At 36.6% G+C, this 7,071-nt stretch overlaps 1 pseudogene; it reads right to left on the bottom strand.

Moving 5' to 3' along the window:
* Nucleotides 1-309: 309 nt before the first annotated feature.
* Nucleotides 310-1,845, bottom strand: LOC127737167 (uncharacterized; annotated as a pseudogene).
* Between the last annotated feature and the right edge of the window lie 5,226 nt (nucleotides 1,846-7,071).

The raw sequence follows: 7,071 nt of genomic DNA, 5'->3' as shown, positions 1-7,071 counted from the left end.
CGATTGATCAATTAAAACCTTAGCATGGATCACGATTGATCAATTATAACATTAGCATGGATCAAGAATGATCAATTAGAACCATCTGTACAAAAAGAGCACTTTATCATTACTGTCCATTTATGAATACTGACATTGACTTTAAGAATACTGGCCCTGGGAACAAAAGCTCAGTAACGGATATTATAGTCCATTATGTGAACATGGTGCAAGATTGTTGGCGTTGTGTCGCTTTCCCGCCAAATGGTCACATATTCAAAGTTAAACATGCGACCACCGCCATGAATTAAAAAGAAAACGACGCAACAAGCCGTGGCCTTATTGACTTTTGTTTAATACATAATTATATTAATCCCTTCTCTCTCAGGTTGAAGCCTTTAAATAAACGAACGTCATTACACACTATTGCACGTGCACGACTTAAATTAACAAAACATTATTGCATTTGTAACCGCACAGTTTGTACACCAAATTATTACCTGTGCATTTTCTTTCATTAGTAACGCTTGCACAACTTCCTGGAGAAAACTTTGAATTCTATACAAAAATAGTTCATTTCCAATGTTTGAAAGATGGACACCGTCCTTGTGGAATAGTCCCTTCTCATTCCACGTTATTTCAGGATATTTTATATATCCTCCACCAGACTTAAGACATAACCAACCATCAAAATTGTTAATCCTGACCGCAGCCCGGTTCAGAGACTTAATGTTTTGGCCATTCCGCCAAAAAAGACTCGGTAGTACCTGGGTCCAAATAAGTTTAGCTTTTGGTAGCAATTCTGAAACCTTACACAGTTACGACTTAATTTGCCGTCTAAGAGGGTCGTAATGGGGATTCCGTCATGACGAATAACGGTAAAAATTCTTGCCAAATGACGTTAACGGTAATTTTTGGTGCATGACGATAAAATGTACACTTTCTTTTAGACGATAAAAAAATCGACTGATTTTGACGAATCACGTTAATTATTTTCCAAAAATGACGGTAACGATAATTATTTGAGACCTCTGACGAATCACGATAAGGATATTTTGACGAATCACGGTAAAATTTTAACCAATTTGACGCTAACGGTAGCCGAAAATGACTGTTTGACGTCTGACGGTAAAGGGCATTACTACCCTCGTCTAAAATTATGTAACTTGCAGGAGCCTATGTTGTTGCCCCCACAAGGTACAATTAAAAAATCTGGCTCCTGTTCAAATCTTAACAAATATTATCCTTGGTACTAATTCGTGCCAATTCATGCCCCCTTTACCTTGCCACCAAATGGTACAATTTTTCCGCTTCAAACCCAAATGGATGCCGTCATAAGTTGTGCGGGCATGGGTAAATGCATGTTTTACGATGGATGAGCCTATTATCCAAACAGATTTTTTCTCATATCTCTCAAGTATCCCTATTAAAACACAATTAAATTTTTAATAACACATGTACAAACTATTTACATTTATAAACTATAATTGTCTTTGATTAACATATGACCACATCAAAATAAAAGTATTACAATCTGATGTATGACCTATATGCAACAGATTTCCATCGTCCTAGTTTCATAATTTCCTCATTAGAAATTCCCTTAGCTGAGGCTTCTGAAGCTGCCCCAATCCTGAATGAATGGGACTTGTAGCCACTTGAATATATACCTATTACATTTAATGCCTTAGACAATATACCGGAGAACTGATAACGAGACACATATTTTCCACTAAAGTGACAAAGTAAAGGACCATTTTTATTTGGTCTTACCGTTAGGTATCTTTTTAATAGCTGTATTGGACAAACTGGGGAATCCGTCTTCCTTATATCAATAGATATACCCTTACCAGTTTGATCCCCCATTAGAGTGCGTTAAGTGAAGCCTGATAAACTCCCCTTTTGTGTATGAAAGGTCGTTCATGTCAAAAACCCGATAAAGTAACGCGATAACATTTAACGCGATAAAATCACATTTAACGCGATAAATACAGTTTTGACGTGTTAAAACAAAATTTTAACGCGTTAAGAAATCAATATATTTAACGCGTTAAACTTTGCATTGATCAAGTTTGAGATTTAACCCGTAAGTGAAAAAAGACATTTATCGCGATGAAATTCATGTCAAAAACTCGATAAAGTAACGCGATAACATTTAACGCTATTAATACAGTTTTAACGTGTTAAAACAAGATTTTAACGCGTTAAGAAATCAATATACATGTATTTAACGCGTTAAACTTTGCATTGATCAAGTTTGAGATTTAACCCGTAAGTGAAAAAAGACATTTATCGCGATGAAATACCTGTCGCACTTGCCACATGTGTCATAATAAATCACATTTAACGCGTTAAATTCAACACAATTACGTTACTACGTTACATTACGTTAACGCGTTTAAACATTGTTTAAGGATGTTCGTTACTCTGTTTCAAAATAACAAGCTTTCAAAAATACTGTTATAAATTGATAGTACATGTATATAAATAAAGGAACTACAAAAGCAGAAAAAAATGAAACGTCCGTGTGCTTGTTTTCGAGATATAAGCCATTGAAAATTTGGCGGTAAATGATTCTCTCTAGATTTTTCATACCTTTAACATTGGCACATTTTTTCTGTCAATAAATGTCTATGAAAAAATAACAAGGATTTGATAAGATTTTCAAAGATGGCATTTTAAAATATATGTTATCAAATTATGAAAAGAAAAGTAGGGGTTAGTGGGCAAAAATGTTTTAATGGCACTACATGGATAAAACCAGAGGATTCCGAATATCTGGCAAAAATTCAAAAACAAGAGGAGCGAACATCCTTAAACGCGTTAAAACGTTGCTTAACGCGTTAAAACATTATTTAGTTAAACCTCTTTAAACGCGTTAAACCTTCTTTTAACGCGTTAAATCTTCTTATAACGCGTTAATTTGTTGTTTTAACGCAATAAGTAATTAATGAGAATAATATTTAAAGGTGCTGAAAATCTGTAAACATTATCGCGTTAATTGACGAAGATATGACACATACGGCCATTTCATTTAGTAAGTTTCGAGTAAAATCTGACGCCTTAAAACGTAGTTAAGGCGAAAGTAGAAAGTTTTTTCGGTCATTTTTTGTAGTTAAGTGCTTAACGCGTTAAATAATCAAATAACGCGTTAAAAAAATAGTTTTAACGCGTTAAAACTGTATTTATCGCGTTACATGTGATTTTATCGCGTTAATTGTTAACACGTTACTTTATCGGGTTTTTTACATGAACGGCCTTTCATACTTTTGCTCCGCATAAAACTTGTGTACCATGTATTGATATTATATTTTGCGCTTGGCCTAATTTTGTGTAAACCAATTCTCCAACTCTTAGAAAGCCATGAAAGGCGACTGAAAAAGCTGCCGCAAAAAGCAAAGATTCATATGCTGAATAACAAATCGATGGCAACTTTTCAATTATCCTAGCCATGTGTTCCGATGTAATTGGAAGCCTCTTATCTTTCGAGAACTTAGAGCGTTTCAATCCCTCTAACATTTTACGTATAATAAAATTTTGTGAATAGTCCATAAATTGAGACTAGAACCTTGCAACGAAAACCAATAGCGGTCAAGTAACAACTGACAGTTTTATGTGCTCTCCCTTTCAGTGATAAATATGCAATAAAAAGCACAATATGCGAGGGGGAGGCGGCCAAACGCACTCTATATCAAAGTCTGTATCCTTCATGTTCGAAGCTAGCGAGGCATCTACTAGACGATCGGAAATCAGCTGCAGAAAAGTTTCTGGAATTGGTGTCGCCTCTGTCTCTGCTTGTGGTGCTACCATGCGGAATCTGTGCCACTGTTTTCGTGAAATAGCATCAGCAATGAAGTTCGAACGACCTTCTATATGTACTGCTTTAAATTGCATATTAAAAAGCATTGTGTGTAATACAAAAGGCCGAACCAACTCCATCACCCGTCTCGATTTTGAGGATTTCTTGTTCAAAATACTCACAACTGCCTTATTATCTGTATGAAAAAGTATTCGCTTGTTATGCAAATCCTCTTTAAACAATAAAATTGATAGCACAATAGGCACCAACTCCAAGAAGGTTATATCAGCCATTAAATCAGTGTTTTCCCAACTACAAGGCATTGAAAATAAGCCCATCGGCCTGAAAAGTAAACCCCACAACCTAAATCTGGGTTACCAGCGCTATCTGTAAACAAATGTATTTCACAATTTGAAAGCCATTTGCTCTCACCAAAAGCCAAAGTACCATTGAAATTCTCGAGAAATGTAAGCCAAGTTTTTATATCCCATTTCATACCTAGTGTCACTCGGATAAAATGATTTGGCCTTTGTATTCCACACATCGCATCACAAAACCTCCTGTTGAAAGCTCGAACTGACGGAATTGCTTTGGCACAAAAATTCAGAGAGCCCACTAAAGATTGAAGATCCTTTAGAGTGATTTTTCTTTTCTTTATAGTCAATTCCAGTTTTTCCTTAACCTCTGTTAATTTGTCTAGTGGTATTAGAATAACCATCTCCAAAGTGTCTATTTCTAACCCCCAATAAAGTCATAATACACGAAGGACCTTAAATTTTTTTCCTCCGCTTAAGGAACTCCAATATCACTGCAAATAATTATAAAATTGTTCATGAGATGCAAACATTTCCCCGACCTAGCTTCTCCGGCAAGTAGGAAATCGTCTAAATAATGCTCTATTGATTCCTTGCAAGATTGAAACCGGACCAACCACTCTAAAAAGCATGCAAATTTTTCGAACAGGGCGCACGCCGCCGAACAACCCATCGGGAGCGCTTTCTGGAAATAAAAGTTGTCTTGGAAGCGAAAACCAAATAAAACAAATTCATCAGGGGGCAAAATTAATAATCTAAATGCCGAGACTATATCCATTCGTGCCAGTTCTGCCCCCTTTCCTAGTTTACTAATAGTGCCAAGAACTTTGTCAAAGGATGTGCACAGTTGCTAGTTGGGGGTCAATAAAACTATTAATGCTACTTCCAAGTGGATAACTCAAATGTTGTATCATACGCCATCCGTGAGTTTTAGAGCCCGGAGGAGGCTTTTTAGCTACAAGCCCCATCGGTGATAAGCGGAGGTTAGAAACAGGTTTGTTTTTAAAGGAGCCCGCAATTTGCCCCGCCTGAATCTCTTTCATAATTTTTTCTTCTAATTCAGACTCATGCTGCTTTACCGAAATCAAGTTTGAACAATTAGAAGATTGACGCGGACCAATGTAGTTTACTTTAAATCCATTTGTAAATCCATCTAACAATATATGTGCATCAATTTTATTCGGATAACTCTTTAAACAATGTCTTCCCTAACTCCATTAGCCTATATTCTTCCGGGGACTGACGATGCTGACTTGGAGTTAAATCTGTATCCATTGATATTGTTTTTAAAACTCTTTTCTCTCCGAAAGTCACTCCGAAATGTTTCATAAGGCTTTTCTTTTCTCATTCTGAGAGTTTTGTGTAGGTTTTATATTACAAAACAACGCTGCATGAACCCCAGCCCCCCACCCCCGCATTTTAAGCATCTTTGAAGGTAACGACAAGCTGAACGGCCACATCTTCCTTTATTGTTGTACAAGAAACATTTACCTGCATTCATTTGAGATATGTGAGGTTCTTGTGTTGGAGTTACACCCTGGGAGATATGCAGAAGCCATAACTCCATGTCTTCACAACCCCAATTTAATGATGGGTTTCTGGCCCCTTTTAGTCTAAATTGTTGACCATAGGTTAGCCAACCCATATCAGCACATCTACCTGCCCCCAATTTAACATTATAAATATACTTCAGTAAACCCGGGGTACTACTAGGATGTGGAGCGTAGCTATTATCCGACACCCCGAAATTCCGACAGTCCAGTTGTCCGACAGTCCGATAGTCCGACAGTTGGTTAGTCCGACGGTCCAATAGTCCGACGGTCCGATTATCCGACAGTCCGTTAATCCGACAGTCCGAGGGTCCGACACGAAGCCGTGCTGCTGCAAAGGATATGGATCTCAGTCGTCTTCATATAAGCTTATTAGTATACTGTCGAAACGCGAGCAGTGTTTAAAATTTAAAATTTGGAATGCGTTGAAATGGGATCCAAATTAAATCCTATACTGTTCGAACAATTAATTTAAGATTCCATTCCTGTTCATCATGTTCTTCTTCTTCTTTCTGTAACTCCCTCCTGTGGATAGGAGCACATCAATTGCTTGATTTTTACAGTGGGCTTATATTACACGGACGAACTTAGCTAAAATCACTTTGGTATTTTACATCATAAAACGCACTTGCTTATTAAAAACGATGGGCTTATATTAGACGGAAGATATTAAAAGTTATTCACTTTGTTACTTCGTTTTACGCTGAAGTTTCTAATAGTCTAAAATCTAAAATGTTACTGATTCACTTTAGACGAGGTTGATAATGAGAATGTCTGTTTACATACATGCGCATGCGCGTGCATGTAACGCATTATGTGGTTAAATGTGAAATATCACATGTATTAGATGTATTTTTCTCATATCTGAGGGGCGTTAGCCCCGAAGATATGAGACGACTACATAGGATTGATTTACATAGAAGTAATAAATAATTTTATTTATCTGTTCTCTTGTTCTTAAAAGAGCAATTAGTTTTGATAAAATAGGAATAGTGTCATTATCTCAAAATTTCCAGATGCAGTAACACTTTCAGAAGATGTTTCATAGTTACGGATTTGGAATGAAATCTTAATAGATTGCGTCTATTTTTCTGTCATCAAAATGATACCTTATCACTGCTTTTGTATGGCAATATAAATCGCTGTACTATCTTGTTTATTTCTGGTTTAATTGCCAAAACCTGAACTTTTTGCTGATAAATGATAACACTTCTATGTAAATTATAATATGGATCTAAGCATTCCTAGTCATAGAATCATCACGACATGACACCAATTATATGAAAAAGAACGGAACGAAGATGGGCAATGACGTTAAGACAGTACTTATTCACACACAGCAGACAAAGCAGATAGTAGTTAAGACCGATGGCTGCAGTGCTGAAGGTCCCGGGTTCGATTCTGACTCTGGGCGCGAGACATTTCATTA

The sequence above is a fragment of the Mytilus californianus genome, unplaced genomic scaffold (assembly GCF_021869535.1).
Source record: "Mytilus californianus isolate M0D057914Y unplaced genomic scaffold, xbMytCali1.0.p SCAF_4, whole genome shotgun sequence".
Taxonomy (NCBI): Eukaryota; Metazoa; Mollusca; class Bivalvia; order Mytilida; family Mytilidae; genus Mytilus; species Mytilus californianus.
Note: the sequence above shows the minus strand (reverse complement) of the source record. Positions and strands in the feature narration are given on the sequence as shown.